Source organism: Schistocerca serialis, chromosome 2 (genome assembly GCF_023864345.2).
Source record: "Schistocerca serialis cubense isolate TAMUIC-IGC-003099 chromosome 2, iqSchSeri2.2, whole genome shotgun sequence".
Lineage (NCBI taxonomy): Eukaryota > Metazoa > Arthropoda > Insecta > Orthoptera > Acrididae > Schistocerca > Schistocerca serialis.
The window spans coordinates 843,446,907-843,468,725 of record NC_064639.1 but is presented as its reverse complement, the minus strand read 5'-3'; positions in this window follow the sequence as shown (position 1 = coordinate 843,468,725).

The window sequence follows — 21,819 nt, the reverse complement described above, 5'->3', positions numbered from 1 at the left end:
GCACATGGTTCCCAAAGATAGATGCGCAGTGACGTCGATCCACAGTGTGTTCCAGAATGACGAAATTACCCAGGGAATGCCACAAAAACATCCTCCAGGCCATAATGCTCTCTCCTCCGGCCTGGGGCCTTCCGACAATTATTGCAAGGCGTTTGCTTTCAGACGTTTTAGTCCGCGCGCACACCAACGGCCATCTATCCGATGCAGCATAGAACATGATTCATCTGAAAGGGCTATCTGTCGCCACTCAGTGGACCTCCAGCTGGCGTACAGGCGCCTAAATTCCAGCCTACCTCGGCAATGAACAGCAGTCAGCATGGGCGCATGAACCAGGAAACATTCGTTGAAACATTCGTTGAGGAGACACTACTGGAAGCCTCGTACTTCATCCGGGCGGCCAGTCGCACAACAGCTGTACGTCTATTCCTCCCCAGCCGTTGCTTACCCCTGTCATCTATGGCCCATGGTGCACCTCAACTGCCAATTCGCCCGTTCTGGACATGGTCATTTTTCCATCCATGATATACTTTAACTACGGCGGCACACGAAGTGTTTACGAACTGAACCTTTTCGGAAACGCATCCACCCTTAGCCCGAAAACCAATGTTCATGCCCTTTTCGATGTCCACATTACGACAACGAGACAACGATAGCATTGTTCTCCGTAATCCTCGTATGTGCTTTATAAAGCGCGGTCAGAAACAGTCAGAAAAACTTGTAAAGATGTTGTATGGAGGGTTGTTCTGAGAAATAACTGTTAAGTTCTTTCTTAACAGTTATTTCTCAGCACAACCCGCCATACAACATCTTTACAAGTTTTTCCATACTTTAAGCCGTTTCCAAGTTATTTAACATCGCAGTTAGCCAACCAGGTCATGGCGTTCGAAACTAGAACAGCCTGGCAGAGACAGTGTCGCCAAAAGTGTCCTTCGTTTGTTTTGCTGAAAGCAAACATACGTAGCTTTTGCTCATCTAACTTAAACTGATCACATCCTAAAACGGCACATTTTAACTGGTAATGAGCATTTGAACTAGTAGTAACTCACGGATCCCCAGACTTCTGTGTATTACTGCGTTTTAGCGCCTGCAAGTGCTTGCATTTGCGCCAGCGACGATCTGATTGGCTAATTTCAACTCTAAGTAACTCTCAAACGGCACAACGAATCTATTTTTTTTCTTAACTTCTATTTCTCAGCACAACCTTACACCTTTACGAACTTTTCAGACTGTTTCCGATCAACCTGTACGCCTTCCATTTTTAGTGCTGCTACCTGCCTTATGTGACTGATTGTTGCTCGTTGACGTCGAACATAGGCGTTGGTCACATTAATCTAACGGGATCGCATATACTCTGTGCAACATCCTTCATCTCAGCGTAACTACTGCAACCTACACCCATTTGAACCTGCTTACTGTACTCGAGTCTTCGTTTCCTTGTACGGTTACGACAGCCCACACCTCTGTAAGAAAATTACCGGTTCCTTGTCGCTAATATTCTGTTGATAGGTTCTGCGAGTGCAGTTACGCCTTTAGCAAACTAATGTACGTGACAGTGCAGTATGTTCACCGTATTTTTCTCCATAAAGCAATAGCAGACCTGTTGGAGAGGAGGGGAGCATATTTTATGCGATGTGAATGTGCATACCACCATAGCCTGCCTCAACGGAGATCTATTTGTAAGCGAGATGCATTGCCACACGTGGTTTTCCACGTAATCATACCTTACAACTAGCGTTTACTGGCGTGTGCCTTGACTCATCGTACCAGACGATTTCCTCCATGCTTCAAGCGTTTCGGTTCTTGCATACGAGCTAATCCCGGTACCCTGTGACAAACGGTAAGCAGAAGTACACATAGGAATTCTGAACTCCATAACGAGTAGGTTTGCATGACGGCTCAATGAACTGGCCCGTCTCTCAGCCGTTACAGTCCGTGATTTTCAACAGTGAAGCCTGTCATCAACAAACTCCTACGCAATGGCAGTTGACTACGACAACAAGGATTTTCCCCTGCTCGACCCGCTGTACATTGTTGACACGGTGTTTCGTGAAAAGTGCAGTATCCGCATGGCCCTGGAGACGGAGTACCCCATGTGTCGTGCAATAACGACCCATAATCGGTCAAATGCTCTAACGTCACACATCCTTCCCCTTCCTGCAATGGACTATCACGCCGACGACGAGTATACAAATTCCGACGACGCCCAAGTTGTATGACACATGCACTATACCATCATTTATTGCCATAGAATCTCTCTCTCTCTATCTCTCTCTCTCTCTCTCTCTCTCTCTCTCTCACACACACACACACACACACACACACACACACACACTGACACAGTGATCATTTGAAAAAGGGGAAAGTGAAGTATCCAGAAGTGGAGAACGAAACGAAATAAAACTTAAAGGATTGAGAGCGTGTGTGATGTTATTTCAGTGATTGCAAAATCTAGTCTTTTTTGCAAAGAACGTAGCATATTATTCCATTTATCAAATGTTGCTCCCTCTCCGGCCCGGATGCATGAACTGATCCGGTTGGAAAATGTGTCATAAAACAGCCGTAGCACTTACAACCGTTATAACTAGTCTTTGATATTCTGGCTACTGGTAATGGGACGGAGAAGACGTCGGAGCGGGTTCCACACATATTCTATCTGATACAGCTGTGGAGATCGTTCTGCCAACTGTAGTGCCTCGGCGTCAAGTAACCTCATCGATACATTTGCCGGTGTGAACGAGCATCGTTCTTTGGAAAAATGGCATCAATGTGCTGTCACATGAGAGGCAATGCACGAGGACGCAGAAGGTTGAGGACGTAACTTTACGCCGTCAGAGTTCCCTCAGACTGTCAGCAGTGACCTGACGTCATTACTCGATGGTTCTTCACTCTGTGACGCCCGAGTACCACCCCGGTGCCTCCAAACCGCATGAAGAATGGAATCTCCACCGACGTCACCGCCGTAGTAGCCGACGATGGTCGTGTTTTGTCACGCAGAACTGCGATTCATTTCTGATCACAATGCGATGGATTCATCAGCATTTCATGCTTCCTGGTATCGACACCAATCCAAACGCAACCACTTGTGACGTTAACGGCAGCCTACGAATGGGACGGTAATCCCTAGTGCGGCTTCTGCTAGTCTCCAGCCATCGGTGCAATATGCCACAAAATGTTAAGAGAGCTCTCGGATGACAAGTGCAGATGTGAAGGGGATACGATAAGCTCGGTGCGCAATCAGCGATGTTCCCTTGTGCTGATCACAAGTTGCCGACCAGAACCTTGACAATGTGTATGGCTGCCCCCATGTTCTCATGCTGTCCAACATAGGACCACTGTCACTTCCGAATACCCCGCAAATCTGGGTACTGCATGTTGGGACCAGGACAAATGGAGACCACAATGAGCAGACTCTGTTAGGTGTTGATAACGCTATGTCACACAAGGATGTGAGATCTCCGAATCCTTCAAAGCTATCATTCAACATCTGACACAGTTCATGCACCTAAATATACCATACAGACCTGGTAACACTACCAATCACAAACAACGCTAATACCCACTGGTGGTAGCTCTAGCTGCGACAGAGAACTGCAACATGATTTACTTAGCTGTCGACGATATGTACGTGTACGAAGTTACGCTGACATCCGACAATGTCTCCTGGGTGCCATACTTTTTTCTCAGGCATCGAACAATTCAGTTGATCAGGAGTGAGTTGCCCTTACAATAAAGCCAGATTTGAATCCTTTGTTAAGAGGTATAGAATGAAGAGTCTATTAACTTAAGTTGACAGGCCCCTCAAGTAATTCTAAAACAAAAATTCATCTGAATTAATAAATCATCAACTAATTAAAATGATGCAATTGTGTTGAAATTTACATCAATAAAACAAACAAAACTGTTTTGAATTACATATATTGCGTATTTGGAGCAATAAATGAAGAATCAGGATAAAAGTTAACTATCCCAAAGTGATTATTTCAACTGTTAATTGTAGTGAATGTGTTCCAATAATTATGTTCCAGTAGGAAATGACTATTTGTGACTAGAATACACTTAACTGTTGATTAAAGTGTTCAGTTTACTACATACCAATGAGGAAATGAAACTCATGAAAGTCAGCTACTGTGTCACGCAGACAATTATCTGAGCATACCACTGCAACAGCTATACGAGCAGAAGTGGAAGTCCAGAGGCTGTGCTGCATAAGGAACGACGAAGTCACCCTCAATACTGACTCTAGTTTTTAAATCAGTAAGGCGTAAATACTGAGAATTTTAAGTGGAATATGATGACCTTTAACTGTAATTTCTGCCGTTTTTCATCATCGTGAATATTGGTTATGGATTGCTCACGAAGATAGTACTCTTGCGAGAGGTCAGCGTTCGCCCCAGAACATCATTCCGCTAAGATTGGGGAGCGTTCCGTACCTAAAAAGCGGTACAAAAAGGTCAAAAACATTAATAAATAAATGCATAAATAAAAGTAATGTTCACTTTTTTCAAATTTTCCACAATAAAAAACTGTTCTTTCAACGTTGATTAGAGATACTACATAAAAAAGGCACTGCTTTTGCTATTGTCAGTTAATATGAATTGTACGAAGAACTTTTGGCTATTTATTGAATAATTCTCTTGTTTTAGTTCTTATAGTGGGCTATCTGCAGTGATGCTTATCTAGCTACTCTTTCATACAATCCGCCATTGGTTTCCTCTTCGTTTTCTTCAACCTTGACTCAAGTGAACGAACAAAGGGGTTTAATATGTAAAGTTACGTAGACAACTGACCCATTAGGAACACGTACAAGCTCGAATGAACAAGTGTGGGGATGGAATCGGCCGTCGCCTCTTCGACGCACCCTCGTCAGCATTTGCCTTAATTCACTTCTAAAACTCCAAGAAACCTTTCTAAAACTCCGAGAAACCTTTTTAAAATTCCGAGAAACCTAAATTTCCATCTCCGTTACTCCTAAATGCGAACCCAGTCCATTATTCACTGCACAATTTTTCTTGCTCCCTTCATCCAAATTGTGTCCTAAGACGGAAACGCATTTCAGTTGATAGTTTTAAGTTTTCCGTCCTTTCTCTACAAAGAACCGTGTCATGCACGAATCTTAGCGTAGATTTTCTGTAAGTGCAAGCACAGTATAGTGAGAAAATACTGAGAAATGTAAACAACGGTAACGATGTTGTAGTCGTCGTAATGGGCGGATAGCTATAAGACAAGGAAAAAGGACTCCATCCTTCTTGACGATGCATTCTAGAGAGATGTTGCTTCCAACCTGCTAACAACACGTAAGTACGTATCAATTATTTATCATGCTGCATAAATACTTGCTCCATAGTAATGAAATTTTTGCTTATGAGTTGTGTTTTTATTCCCCTAAATCTTACCAGTTTCAGAGAACTTCGACTGAATACAGTAATCAAAATTTTTTCCAGGCGCTACTTCTTCTACCAGCTGACGTATAAGGCAGGAGTGGTCAATCTATTCACTAAGTGCATCAAAACACTCTACATGACTACATCGAGTGTGATGAACAGTTCCTGCGACACTCAGCAAAATGACTTCGTACAGAGGGGAACCAGCGCCAGCCTGAAGTGCAGACACCAGACTGAAGGAGTATTCAGAATGAAGGAGTGCTTATTCAGGACGTTGACATCAGACGCGAGTGGGTAACCGTATGGTCAGAGGAGCCAAATGGCACGTCCTTGCTGTTAATGATAAATGGGTAGTAGATATCCGGAGGATCTGTCGCCGTAGAACAAGCAAACGAGAGATTACGTGACTCAAGTGTACATTAAATAAATATATTCTACTCACATTTTAGGTGAAGAAATGCTACACTGTTCAAAACTTGTGGCAGCTCTGCTTATAAGCAGAGGCACAACATGGGAGTGCGTCCATGTTCACTTAATGTTTGCCGATAGAGCAAGGTATCAACAACTCGGTGTAACGTCCGGCACCAACCAGCGACATGGAAGTAATTTCGTCTAGAAGACTGGTGCCCGGAGGAGGGTAACACTGTCCTGGCTATCTTCATTAGTCGGCGCCCTGGAGGTTCTTCAATGGGGCGACGTTCAAAGCGCCGCTCGCGGCACCCGCTGAAATCTTCGATGCTCCGGCTCCACCAATATCGGTAAGTTACGATACTACACCGTCGAAGCAGGAGAAGCTAGCCAACACTTCTGAGGAGTGAACTTGAGCAATATTACAGTTGCAGCTAGGTTCCTGCAGGAGCTGACTGAGGTAGAAAATTGGAACAAATGAAATCATCGTCGCTCAGTGGCGACCTGGTTGCTTCCACCTGTTGCCCTTAAGTGATTCCGTGGTGGGGTGCTGGTGTTGGAGAAATACTGGCGAACAGAACTCTCATAAACATCACAGCAAATCAGATGGTTATTCTCATATGTTATCAGCTGATTGCCAAAATTCTCTGGTCACAACCGTGCACAACACCACCATCTTCATCAGCTAATTTCGAGGCGAAGACAATTGGAGGACCATATGAAGCATCCAACAAAGACTTCGTCTCCAGTAGCTGCAGGCATCTACTTGAGCTAGGAACCGTGGGCAGGCAACTTGGCACCTTCGCACCGCTGGGTCACTCTTCATGTGACTACGCTCTCCTGGCGACCACCTCCCTCGTGGATCGCATGTTCAAGGCTGGACTAGGAGCTGCCCGGACTCTCTGCTGCTGTTCTCTAGTTCGTGAGGGCCCTCGTCGTCGCTCACTATTGTATAGTGCGGGCATACGCCTTGGACTTCGACCATACTGGGTACCACGGTTTAAACACCGCTCATCCCAGTGTGGTATGCTGGATCCACGAGACAGGTAGGCTGCCAGGAACTGCGTCTGTCACACATCTACGACGCGACGTTGCAGCGCCTGCCTCGGGTGCTCACGATGAAGCCAGCACCTGCCACTGCTAGCACGTGTTGTCTCCCAGGCCAATAATAAATGCCGTTGACACACGGCGCATCTGTAGCCAACTACCTCGTAAAGCGGCATTAGCATCCCAGCTGCTGCAACCTCTTCTCTGTATGAGAATCAGTAAAGGTAAGTGTAAACAGTGATGTTTCACTAATGGTTCGCTGTACGACTTCAGTCACCACCGCCTCCAAAATCTAAGTCCAGGCGAAAAAGCGATACCTTCTGATGACTTACGTACGGTCGATTCCTACCCCACGGTCGGGGTCAGCTCTCGGCCCCAACAATAGGTTAATCGCCAACGACCACGCCGCCTTCTTGTCATATTCAATTAGCTTATTTCCGTTGCATAAACATCCGATTTTGGATATTTCGCCCTTAAAGAACGGCATTATGAGGCCTTCGACCGTTGATGAATACAAATAAAACCGTTTTCTTCGTCAGGCACTTGTTTATTTCGCCATTACGCGTTTCAGTGGTTCATACCATCATCTTGTTGGTGAAGAGGGAGACGCCTTCTCAGAGAAACAGACCAAGGGTAATGTAGATTATGTTGTGTCTTTTGAGGGACGATAAGGATCAGCATACTGATGCCTGTTGTATGTGCTCTGCACTGTACATTATCTTTATACTGTCATTACAAAGATTATGCTCATACAAAAGGGAGTAGTATGGAGATATTTTACATTTCTCTTCAAAATACGCAACATAACTTACATTGCCCTTGGTCTACTACCGTGAAAGGCGCCTGTACGCTTGAACAACACCTGATACGGGTACGTAAATAAACAATTCTCCATCTGAATATGATACTATGAACCATAGAAACGAAGTGACTGACGCCGAAAACTGATTCATTTGTTTACAGTTTTGGGTTCGAAGTATAGTGTATCACAATTTGCTTCAGAAAGTTTTAAGTTTTTGGTCGCCTCCATGAACCATGGACCTTGCCGTTCGTGGGGAGGCATGCGTGCCTGAGCGATACAGATAGCCGTACCGTAGGTGCAACCACCACAGAGGGGCATCTGTTGATAGGCCAGACAAACGTGTGGTTCCTGAAGAGGGGCAGCATCCTTTTAAGTAGTTGCACTTGCACTAGTCTGGATGACTGACTGATCTGGCCTTGTACCACTAATAGCTTGGCTGTTGTTACTGCGAACGGCTGAAAGCAATGGGAAACTACAGCGGTAATTTTTCCCGAGGGCATGAAGCTTTACTCTATGGTTAAATCATGATGGCGTCGTCTTGGGCAAAATATTCCGGAGGTAAAATAGTCCCCCATTTGGGTCTCCGGGCGGGGACTACTCAGGAGGACGTCGTTATCAGGAGAAAGAAAACTGGCGTTCTGCAGATCGGAAACTGGAATGTCAGATCCCTTAATGGTGCAGGTAGGTTAGAAAATTTAAAAAGGGAAATGGATAGGTTGAAGTGAGATATAGTGGGAATTAGTGAACTTCGGTGGCAGGAGGAACAAGACTTCTGGTCAGATGAAGACAGGGTTATAAATACAAAATCAAATAGGGTAATGCAGAAGTAGATTTAATAAAGAATAAAAAATAGAGGGGCGGGTAAGCTACTAAGAACAGCATAGTGAGCGCATCATTATAGCCAAGATAGACACGAAGCCCACACCTGCCTCAGTGGTACAAGTTTATATGTCAACTAGCTCCGCAGGTGAAGAACAGATTGAAAAAAATGTATGATAAAAGAAATTATTCGGATAGTGAAGGGAGACGAAAATTTAATAGTCATGGTGGACGAATTCTATAGTAGGACAAGAAAGAGAAGGAAAAGTAGTAGCTGAATACGGAATGGGGGGGAGGGGGGGGGGTAAGGAATGAAAGAGGAAGCCGCCTTGAAGCAATTTTGCACAGAGCATAAATTAATCATAGCTTACACTTGGTTGAAGAATCATGGCAGAGGCCTGGAGACACTGGAAGGTTTCAGATAGATGATACACTCCTGGAAATTGAAATAAGAACACCGTGAATTCATTGTCCCAGGAAGGGGAAACTTTATTGACACATTCCTGGGGTCAGATACATCACATGATCACACTGACAGAACCACAGGCACATAGACACAGGCAACAGAGCATGCACAATGTCGGCACTAGTACAGTGTATATCCACCTTTCGCAGCAATGCAGGCTGCTATTCTCCCATTGAGACGATCGTAGAGCTGCTGGATGTAGTCCTGTGGAACGGCTTGCCATGCCATTTCAACCTGGCGCCTCAGTTGGACCAGCGTTCGTGCTGGACGTGCAGACCGCGTGAGACGACGCTTCATCCAGTCCCAAACATGCTCAATGGGGGACAGATCCGGAGATCTTGCTGGCCAGGGTAGTTGACTTACACCTTCTAAAGCACGTTGGGTGGCACGGGATACATGCGGACGTGCATTGTCCTGTTGGAACAGCAAGTTCCCTTGCCGGTCTAGGAATGGTAGAACGATGGGTTCGATGACGGTTTGGATGTACCGTGCACTATTCAGTGTCCCCTCGACGATCACCAGTGGTGTACGGCCAGTGTAGGAGATCGCTCCCCACACCATGATGCCAGGTGTCGGCCCTGTGTGCCTCGGTCGTATGCAGTCCTGATTGTGGCGCTCACCTGCACGGCGCCAAACACGCATACGACCATCATTGGCACCAAGGCAGAAGCGACTCTCATCGCTGAAGACGACACGTCTCCATTCGTCCCTCCATTCACGCCTGTCGCGACACCACTGGAGGCGGGCTGCACGACGTTGGGGCGTGAGCGGAAGACGGCCTAACGGTGTGCGGGACCGTAGCCCAGCTTCATGGAGACGGTTGCGAATGGTCCTCGCCGATACCCCAGGAGCAACAGTGTCCCTAATTTGCTGGGAAGTGGCGGTGCAGTCCCCTATGGCACTGCGTAGGATCCTACGGTCTTGGCGTGCATCCGTGCGTCGCTGCGGTCCGGTCCCAGGTCGACGGGCACGTGCACCTTCCGCCGACCACTGGCGACAACATCGATGTACTGTGGAGACCTCACGCCCCACGTGTTCAGCAATTCGGCGGTACGTCCACCCAGCCTCCCGCATGCCCACTATACGCCCTCGCTCAAAGTCCGTCAACTGCACATACGGTTCACGTCCACGCTGTCGCGGCATGCTACCAGTGTTAAAGACTGCGATGGAGCTGCGTACGCCACGGCAAACTGGCTGACACTGACGGCGGCGGTGCACAAATGCTGCGCAGCTAGCGCCATTCGACGGCCAACACCGCGGTTCCTGGTGTGTCCGCTGTGCAGTGCGTGTGATCATTGCTTGTACAGCCCTCTCGCAGTGTCCGGAGCAAGTATGGTGGGTCTGACACACCGGTGTCAATGTGTTCTTTTTTCCATTTCCAGGAGTGTATAATGGAAGGACAGAGATTTAGGAACCAGGTTTTAAATTGTAAGACATTTTCAGGGGCAGATGTGGACTCTGACCACAATTTATTGGTTAGGAACTGTAGATTAAAACTGAAGACGTAAATTTGTAGTACAGTGATGAAAAAATATCGCAACATGAAGATAAAGTTGTGCGACATAAATCAAAGTCGGTAGGCTGTTGTAGGCCGTTTCTACATATGAAAGACGATACCTATTCAAATTTCGCGCCAGTGATGCTACTAGCGCCACTGCGCGCTAGACACACTGGACCTACACCCGGAGTTATGGTCTAGGGTGCGATTTCGTACAACAGGAACACCCTGACTGCAAATTTGTATGTCAGTGTGGTGATTCGGCCATTCATAAGCAGCATCCCAGGGGGTGTTTTCCAACAGGATAAAGCTAGCCCACATACCGCTGTTGTTAACCAACACTCTCCACAGAGGCGACAAGGTGCATTGGTCTAGTCGATCACCAGATGTCTCCAATCAGGAACATATCACTGCACCTGAAGATGCAACCTGCATTAACTGTCGCTGCATTGACGACCAATTGCAACTCCATCCCAAAAAGTGACACAATACATGCAATTTTGCACGCTTGCATTCAGTATTCTGGTGGTTACCCCAGTTATTAATGTACCAGCGTTTCACGTTTGGACTGAGTTATGTCACGCTTACATTAACCTGTGATCGTGAGATGTTAATTACTTAAATATGTTGTCTAAACAAATGTATTCCCGAAATTTCATTACTCTACATTAAGATGTTGCGATTTTTTCCGTCAGTGTATATATAGTTGATCAGCATTTGATGCAAAATACTAACAGTTACGTATATATGATGCACCTATAGTGACAGTTGAAAATTTGTCAGACAGGAAACCGGACATGGATTTCTACGTCTTCATTTATAATCAGCAGCCTACTGTGAAGTGCATGGCAGAGAGAACTTCCCATTGCCAGTTACTAGAGTCCTTTACGCTCTGTGTGCGTATGGAACACGGAAAGGATGAGGGTCTGAAGGTGAGCGCTGTAATTACGGTAATCTTGTCTTGATGGTAAATACGGGAGCGGTACGTGCGCGGGTTAGTACATTTCTAGGTTCCTCACTTAAAGCTAGTTCTTGAGATGCTGGCAAACTGAACTCGAAACAAACCACAAACAACTGTAAGTGATGTTTTTTTCACACGACCGGTTTCACCGCGCTAACGCAGCATCTTCAGGTTATACTACATAGAAGGGAAGGATCCCTGTAATTCATATCATTAAAAAATCAAAGGCATCCAATAAAAATAAACCTACATTAAAAGTATTTACAGAAGATCATGTAGCCCACGAAGAAGGGAGCCAATAATATCTGGCAGATCATTGAGGCGAAGAGTGCAGGGGATGAGGTACTGTGGTAAAAAGAACCGTAGTTAAATGTAATAAATTGGATTAAAGTGCTATAAAAGAAGCATAAAGCAACATACCATCAGCAGAGTGTCTGCATGAGAAACGTGACATATTAACCAGTCCCTTGGCTACAAAGATAAAAAGCCTCAGAAGGAAAAGAATTATGCAAGATTAAACATTGGAAAGCGATAAGTTAATTAATTCACGAAGTCTACAAAGGCATTCATGTAAAAAATCGAACGCAGATGAAATTTTTGTTGACTACGTCCCCTCTCTCCCTTCCCCTCTTCATGGGGTTACGTTGAGTGACTACGACGTTGGGAGCGTCTCCATTTGCTAATTATGTGACGCTAGTGTATGTAATTTTTTTAGGTTTATTTTTAGCGATTGTCCTTAATTTTTTAACTATACAGATTTAAAGGATGTTTTCCTTTCTATATAGTACAACCTGAAAATGCTGCTTTAAAGCAGTGAAACTAGTCGTGTGAATAAATCGTCCATTACAGCTGTTTGTGGTTTTATACGAGTTCAGTTTATCATGAATTTCAAAGGCTGTGGCTGTCCATGTTATAAAGTTGAATATCTTAAAACATTGTATGTAGGCTTTCACTGGACGGTTTGCGTTAATCTTAGAGTCTGCCAATTCAGTTTCTTTAGCGTCTCCGTGAGGATTTCCCGCTTATCGCCAACAGTCAGACATTACGCCATCTGAGTAACCCTCGAGACGTGTTTGAGTCTCTCATTGTTAGAGATCTCTCTACCTGCGATTTTATGATACTGTTACCAGAACTTCTTCCGCGAGGTATGTACGAATAGAATAATACCCCTGGGGGTGGGGGTGGGGGGGGGGGAACTGTTCCTTGACACAATGGATGAATTATATGCACTGAAACGAAATAAATGTACCGATGAGGATGTCGTGAAACGATATCACTGTAAACCTTTCAGAGTTCGTGAACGTTAAAAAAAAAGCAGTGAATACACACTGACAATCGAAATATCATTTCAGTCCATCTCCATATATTTGATCCATTTGATTTCAACGAATTTATTTCATTCCACTAAAATATGAATCGCAATTCGAGTAAATAGACGGAAATACCAAAATGAATGGCGTTTAGCGACACTTTCGTCTGTCAGTCTCTAGAGTCGGTTACTATCGTCAAGTACGTGGCAGCGTCTGTGCGCTGAGCTGTAAGTCGGAAACAGTTGAGTCCAATGGCCGTGATCCACGAGCAATCAGCCGCCGTGCGTAGCTCACGGGGCGTGGTCGGACTGCGTGCAACGCGTTCGATGGCATTCCACGTAAGACTGAGGTCAGGTAAACAGTGAGCGCAGGAGGGGGAAGGGGAGGCACGGCAAACATGCACCATCGTTTCTGTGGAGTGTTGCGCAAACAATTCTGATACAGGTAAGTACTGGAGTTTTCCCGGCGGATCGAACCTCACAACATTGTTCGGGCGTGGCCGTAAGAAATCAATGCTTCCTCTTACGATTCTTCGGTGCGAAAATTAGCCATGTTGGGTTGGTGGCCGGGGCCCGAGTAACCAAACATGGCTATTTATACGCTGATACTTTAAAACTGAACTATACTGTGAGTATAAATGCGCATGCATCACATGTAACACAGTCTTCACAGAAGTGCCAGTCACAGGCAAAATTCATGCGTCAAAGACGGAAATGTCGCAAACGTAAAGTCTAAATAAACGCAGAGCAGCTGTAAATCCTTAGAGTTTATCAGTTACGTGGTTTATCGTCAATACTGGAGATAGGTAGGGAAGATAAAGAACGAAATTTCATTGTCGTGAAGACGTGAGTTGTTTAACATGAACTGCTGAGATGGATGCTCTCGTCCCGGTTGAACAGATTGTGTGTCAGTTGTAGTCCCACGGCTTACTTGATCACTGACCCGATAGCCTCATCCTACAAACTCGTCCTTTTAGGATCCACGCAATCAAAGACTAAGTTGTATCTTCCACCATTCAGAACCAACGGACGATGTATCACGAGGTGCACTTCATCCCGGGTAAAAATCTCCTACAGGTAAACACGTCCACCATTTTCTTGAAGGTACCGTTTAGGCAAGCGGAATTCTCCAGTTTCGCATGTTTTTCGAATTACTCGAACCTACCATTGTGGTGTCGCAACGTCTGCCGCGACTCATAAGTCCAGTCCAAGTTTTACCATGCTTTTCAAGTAACAAAGATAATTTCTGTACCATTTGATGTGCGCTGAGCAGAGGTATACGCGAGAAGTTGTGCCTTGTGTACACTATACAGCAAGGAGTTGTTTCCGTGTAGCATGGGTTGGTATTTTCGACCATGAGGCTGGCGAATAATTCCCTGCACTATGTCCCATTTACCCATCGTTGCAATGCCCTACAGTCCGACGGGAAACACTGTCTTCAGGACACCGCTGCGCATGGCAAGTAGACTGGAGACAGCTATTTTCCCCGAATCGATACACTCAAGGTACTCTCTTGGGACGGTGGTACGTCAAACGGTTTTTTCCTCCGCGACTTCGTTGATAGATTCGGCTCGCATCAACAATCTGACCACTATCAAATACCCTGATTCCGATCCTCTTACCGATTCGTATTTCATGTCAACGATTAGTAAAAACTCTAATGTCGTCTGGGCCACATCAAACATCTAATCATTTCATTAACTGTGATGGCAGAAGACCTCTGTCTCTCTCTCTCTCTCTCTCTCTCTCTCCCTCTCTCTCTCTCTGTACGTATATCTGTGTCTCCTTTTCTCTCCAACGCAGTGCTTTCTCTCTAATTCAGTTGATCACGCAGGACCGGCTTAAGGCGCAAGGGGCACCGGGTAGGCCCAAGTGCAGGATTTGTAAACAGTGCGTACCATAATTAGTAGCGAAATCTGACATGGTGATATTGTGCGAGGGAAAAGGGGAGAGGAGTGTGAGCGGCAAATGATAAATCACTTGCTTGGACAAATTATCTCCAATGAGGAGTGTGAGCGGCAAATGATAAATCACTTGCTTGGACAAATTATCTCCAATATGTCCTGTGATCGTGGCTATAAATGTGGGTATGTAGGCCTATATATACAACTATATAACGAGAAGTCGTAGTTTAACTTTGCTACCAAAAATCTCGAGAATTTCTCGTCGATTTACTTCATATATACTACATAAAACGGAAAAGTTTTTAACAAAAATCTCAGAATGTTCTTGACTAATTTCCCTTAAATTTTCACACGATGCTCAAATAAACATTCGTATACATATTAACCGGAAAAGACAAGTCGTTAATAAGCATTCAGACAGACAGGTATATAATACATCTAATACATAAAGGCAAACGTTGTTGCTAAAAACCTTGAAAAGGTCTTATCAGTTTCAGCACAACTCTTTACATGAGGCTGTAATAAACGCTCTGAGGGACAAAAGCTACATATTTTTCAAGATATAAGGTATATAAACATACAGAACACAAAGTACAAATGTTATAAACAAAAATTTCGAAAAGTTTTTTACTTATTTATTTCAAGCTTTTACACACTGCTTTATTCAACATTCAGGCGGACACTGGCTACACATTTTTTAAAGAACAATGTACAAATTTCTTATTAATACTGCCTGCCAACAAGAAAATGCCGCGCTGTCAAACTGCGGTTTCGTGTTCTTTCTCGCCGTAAGTTTTAATTTTGATAGCAGGGCGTCTAAACCATTGGACAAATTGCTTATTCCGCATATATTATTTCTACTAACATATATAATTTTAAACAAAAATTGTAGACACAACAATGTGCTGTTTCGTTTTGTTGTTTCATTTCGGTCTGGTTTCAGAGGAAGTAGGAACGCTGTATCTGTGGCTTTCGACTTGAATGCTACTAAGGAACCTGAATCATTCGAAACTATGCAATAGTTGACTATGAGAAACAATGTCAATGAAGCTACTATTCTCACAGATCGAGCAGCTGGTGAGGTCTCTCCCAGAGAAAATGGACAGGGAGGGGGGGGGGGCGGAGGAGAAGGAGACCGATTGATAATGTGAGGAGGAATTGGAGAGAGATTTGGGAGGAGGAAGAGAAGGAGGTGGATTCTTTAGTTTCGCTCTCCTGTTTGATAAAAATAGGTAAAATAGGTCTCGAATAACAGCCAGAAGTATAACTTGCGGTTTCAATTCAACATCTCTACTTCGTGTTATATATAGTTAAAAGAGATTTCTTTTCCTTTTACATCGATGCAAATCATGTAAGATTACTGTATACTGGTATTTTATTCTATACATACGACTAAGAATCCTGAAAACTACACGTTTCGACTCTCTTTGCGAAAACTGACTGTTCCTCACGCGGTGGGAGGTTCAATGATTTAATGAAAGTGGTGGTAATTCCGGCTCTCCAGTCAATTCTGTTTCTATTTTTCTTTTGTTTTTGTTGTTAGTATATTTAATTCCCTACTCTGGCGAATAGTACAAACTATTTGGTAAACGTTCAATTTTTTTTTCAGCCAAATACCAGGCGAGGAAGGAGTGGGACTGTGGTCCTGATATGACCGTACTCAGTTTTTTGACAGATTCTGTAAGAGCGAATAATTCGGTAATATTTTCCACATGAATCATGGTATAATTCTGTTACCCGAAATACAGTAAATTGTACATTGGATGCATCAACTAGAAACTTTTGATTCACTTCCACTTGAATGTTATTAATTTAAAAATGAAGAAAATTATTGTTCTGTTTTTACTCCTTTAGCAAAAATCCTTTTCAAAAAATGATCAGAAAATTAGAAATAATTTGTAGAAAATTTCTATTTTTAACTTTTCATTTCTTCTCCAACAGGGAAATGGTTTTAGAACTCGACCCGTTGCAGAGATCGGCTACTTTCAGTGAAATCGCAGACGGGTAGGTTTAGAGCAAGCGAGTTTTCAATTGCGAAGATTTGGAAGGAGATTTCTGGTGCCGCTATTTGCTACACAACCAACGGAAGAGCCATAGAACGTTGGTTGAAGTTCGCTAAAGTGAAACTGCAAACTTTTTCATGCTTTGTACTAGGGATGCCAAATTACCGTTCCTCCATTTTTATTATGTGTTGCCTTCCCTGCCAAAGCGCGCAGTGCAAACTGGTTTTGACATCGCCCCGTTGTACATCTCGATACATTTTCAACTAAATCCCAGTATTGCGAGGTGAAAATTTTGAGTATTTATGAGTGTAATTATAGTTCCTGCATACGCCAGATAAGTAAGGGAAACCTCCCAAAAAATCTGATAGGAATCGAGGAATTACAGCTAATTTGTTTCAGGAATATTGTTGTCCCATTCCAAAAGTGAGCATGTGGATGTGAGCGATACTATGTGTATGTGCGTGTGGATCGGGGAACGGGTGGATGCCAGGTGATGGATACGAGAGTGTGGATGCGCGGATATTTGCCACTGTCCAAATTTTGACATAGCGTTTACTGACTTAATGCACCAACTTTAATTTGTATTCGAGGGAATGAATTTTCTTACGGTATGTAACCGCAGATTTTGTGTTGCACTGATAACGTGAAAAGGTAAAATTGTGAGTCACACGGAGATCTGAACTCTTTCGCGTAAATGCTACCAGTTATGTACATATTTTGATAGTGCAGAAGTCCATCATCGAACCAGGGTCCATCACACTCATTTGGTTTCATATTATCTATTGCGTTTCTTATTCAAGTTTTCTCTTACTAGAAGTCTGCTGAAGCAAGCTCTTCCTTTACTTGACTGGTGGCACCTTTAAAATCTCAGTAAGTGTATGAAGAACCATGTTCCCAAATAGAAAAGAATCACGCTTCATCACAGAAACATCAGTTAACTAAAACTTGGAGTATCAAAAATATACAGAGGGACTTGTGTCACCAGCTTTTAAGTAAACATTTTCTTAACGTAATGAGTTCGTTACAAAATTATCGTCTGATTAAGGACAAAATGGGATGGAGCACAATGTTAGATCTGGTAAATCTAAGACATAATACATGTTAGGATATTCTTAAAGCCCAGCTTCTACAGAACAGAACCAGAAATAGAACTTTGGTGCATTTAAGTACAGAAGCGGATATCGCATTACAAACCTCCAATAGTGCCGCTGTAGATCACATCAGCGTTATACAGATTTATATGCTCAGTACTCATGTAACTGATTCTTCCGTCACTTCTTGGTAGAACAACTGAACATTTATAATACTCCGCTTTCAGTCTGTAACTATGATCTGTTTTCAGTTACTACACTACCCCGGGGATTATTGTTCACAGTTGGTCAGTTTGGGAATTGTTTATTAATCGTTTACTCGTCGACTAGTGGTACAATGTGTCATCACTATGGAGCGCCGTTCACCTAGCAGGTTCATAGCTGACATCTAACGTTTATTTATTTGAAATTGAGATACACCACACTCCACATCCGGTTGTGGATAGAGTGGACGTAAGATAGCCTCTATATTAAACAAACCATCAAGCAAGGAAAGAACGCTATAATTCATTATCAAGAATCAGACTTTCACAGACAAAAAAAATTCGTGTAAGTCTACAAAGCGCGACTCATATTAATGGAAATTTGAAGCTGCCCGAGGTCAAAGTGCCATAAATTCCACTTCGAGTTCAAAATGGTTCAAATCGCTCTCAGCACTATGGGACTTAACATATGAGGTCATCAGTCCCCTAGCCTTAGAACTAATTAAACTTAACTAACGTAAGAACATCACACACATCCATTCCCGAGGCAGGATTCGACTCTGCGACCGTACGAGCAGCGCGGTTTCGGACTGAAGCTCCTACAACCACTCGGTCACAGCGGCCAGCCCACTTCGAGCTCTTTCATAGATTCGTACAAATGAATAGACGTGCGAAGCATAAAACAACTTCTACCATCATACGAGAGTTGCCCAAAATGTAATGCACCGCATGTGGTTTTCTCAGACGAAAACAATGCTACGAATGTGAAACGTTATTTATGTATTATTTGAAGTCTCCTAAGTGAGAGCACCGAGTTTTCGTCACTTCCGTCATATAATGTAGCTCCAGGACAGTTTCAAAATAGCATCTACAGGTGACTTACGTTACAAGCAACTTGCCGTCATTGAATTTCTCACTATAGACAAAGAAACTGTGGGTAACGATTGTGCAAAGTCCATGAAGTATCTGATGTCGACAGAATTACAGTTAGTTGCCCGGCGCAGAGGGTAAGGTCATCAGAAGGCGCTTTGGCCGAAGCATGTGTCATCACATTAACTGGACTCAAGACGCGCTTCCGGCGACTTCGGCGCCACAGCAACCCAGGAGATGTTTTGCTGCTATACGATAACGCTCGGCCCCACACAAGTCTGAGAACTGCTGAACACATCGCAAAACAGGGTTGGACAGCGTTACCCCATCCACCCTACAGCTCCGACTTAGCCTCCTCGGACTTTCAGTTGTTTGGGCCATTAAAGGATGCCATTCATGGAAGACATGTTGAGGACGATGAGGAGGTGATTCACACAGTGAAGCACTGGCTCCGCCACCAGGACAAGGATTGGTGCCGACAGGGCATACACGTCCTTGTTTCGCGCTGAAAGAAGGCCATAGAACGGGATGTATGTTACATGGAAAAATAGTGTGTGTAGATAAGACACCATTCTTTCGCGTGTTATTCTCATTATGTTCAATAAAGAATTGTTGAATAAAAAGAATGCTGTGCATTACTTTCTGGGCAACTCTCGTACATTAACGAGAGATATTGCCAAGAACCCGAGAAAATTCAGGTCCTACGTAAAATCGGTAAGTGGATCAAAGGTTTCTATCCAGCCGTTCCTCGACCAGTCTGGTGTACCAATGGTGTATAGCCAAACTAAAGCTGAATTTTTAAATGAAAGCTGATGAAAGCTTTAAATCAAAGCTGAAGTCTTAAACGCGTTTAAGAATTCGTTTACGAAGAAGGACAGTACAAACATACCGTCGTTTGATTGTCGTCAAGATTCGCGTGTGGAGGCATGCCAGGCGTACAGAAGCAACTGATAAAGTTGAAAACAAAAATGCCACAAAGTCCGGATGGGAACTCATTTCGCTTTTACAGGCAGTACTTTGCGACATTGGCCCTTACTTAAGTTGCGTCTATCGCGAATCTCTTGCCCAGTGTAAAGTTCCAAACCACTTGGAAGAATCACACGTGACTCCCATTTACCTGTATAAAAAGGGCAAACCAACGCACCCGCATAATTATAGCTCAATATGCTTAACATCAGTCTGCTGCAGAATTCTTGAACATATCATGAGTTATAATACAATAAATTTCGTTGAGACGTAAAGGATTCCGAGCACAAATTAAATTCTGTGTCCCTAGATTTCCACGAAGCATTTGATACGGTGCCCCACTTCAGTCTGTTACCGAATATCGGAGCATAGGGATTAGGTTCGCAGATAAGTGAATGGATCAAAGATTTATTAAAAAAAAAAAAAAAAAAAACAATACTGCGTCCTCGGTGGTGAGTATTCATCAGAGAATGGTATCTTCATGAGTGTCGCAGGGAAGTGTGATAGGAGGCGGGGCCTCTTCTTCTCTATAAACATAAATGATCTGATGGACAGGGCGAGCAGCTGTTTGCAGGTGTTTACGGATGACACTGTGGTGTGCGGGAGATGTAAGATGACTTGGAAAGAGATTCTAGTTGGAGTGAGGAGTGGCAGCTCGTTCTAAAGGTAGAAAAATCTAAGTTAATACGGATAAGTAGTAAAAACAATCCTGTAACGTTCGAATAAAACATTAGCAGTGTGCAGCTTGACACATTCATTCTGATTAAACATCTAGGTGTAACGTTCCAAACGATATGTACAGGAATGAGTACCAAAGAACGGTAGTTGGGAAAGCAAAAGGTCCACTTCGATTTATTAGAAGTTCATGAAAGTGTAGCTCACTTATAAAGGAGACCAAGTATACATTCTAGTGCGACCAATCCTTAAGTACTGCTCAAGTGTGTGGGATCCATGCAAGGTCTGATTAATGGAAGACATCGAACTCAGGGGCGGACTGCTGGATTTTGTATCGGTCACCACGTAGGAGTTGTGGAGATGCTTCGTTGTCTTATATGATAATCCCTGGAGGGAAGACGGAGTTCTTTTTGTAAGATACTAGTGAAAAAATTTAGAGAACCAACATCTGAGCTTGACTGCAAAATGATTCTACTGTCGCGGACGCATATTTCGTACAAGGATTACAAAGATAAGATACGAGAAACTACGGCTCGCACGACAAATATGGGCAGTGGTTTTCCCAGAGTCCATTTTCGAGAGCAGTAGGAAAGGAAATGGTCAGTAGCAATGGAAGGTACCGTCCGCCATGCAACATGTGGCTCGCGCGGTATGTATGTAGACAAATAATAATTATAGAGGTTAGTTCCCCCCCCCCCCCCCCCCCATACAATTTAAATAAATCTCTAGCACGCAACTGTTGTTCTAGACACAGTTTAAAATTCGCAGGTGTTCCCCAGGCAATGACCGAATTCTTTAAAGCCTGTGCAATACTCCTGGGTAAAGAAGGTAGGTTCCGAAAACTTTATTCACCCGGAATATTAAGGAGTCCCGCGGCCGACCAACATGCAGAAGCAAAAATCTGTAGCAGTTCACTACAGGTAACGCCCGCTACCGACACAGACACCTTGCTCGCGTTCTTTTCCGCCCAAAATTGTACGCTCCAATCCGCTCGCTTGCCGGCCCTTTAGGTGGGGATCACACACATTTACTTACAGAGTGACACCATGTACTGTCGTTCATGTCATTCTTCACTACTTTTATTTATATTATACACTATACCAGCCATACCTTGGGAAGAGTAATTTATTATCCAACTCGGACTATGCCAGATAACCGAACTTGTCCTAAATTAGCTCGCGAAGATAACGGTGTGATGTCCTTAGGTTAGTTAGGTTCAAGTAGTTCTAAGTTCTAGGGGACTGATGACCACAGATGTTAAGTCCCATAGTGCTCAGAGCCATAACCGTCAGTTAAACAACACGTCTGAAATGAGAGTGCCTCTCCCCCTTCAGATTTTAAACGCTTCATTAACCTGGTAATCAAAGCAGGATTCCATTAATTTACAGTGAGGTGTTATTTAAATGTGTAGCCTTT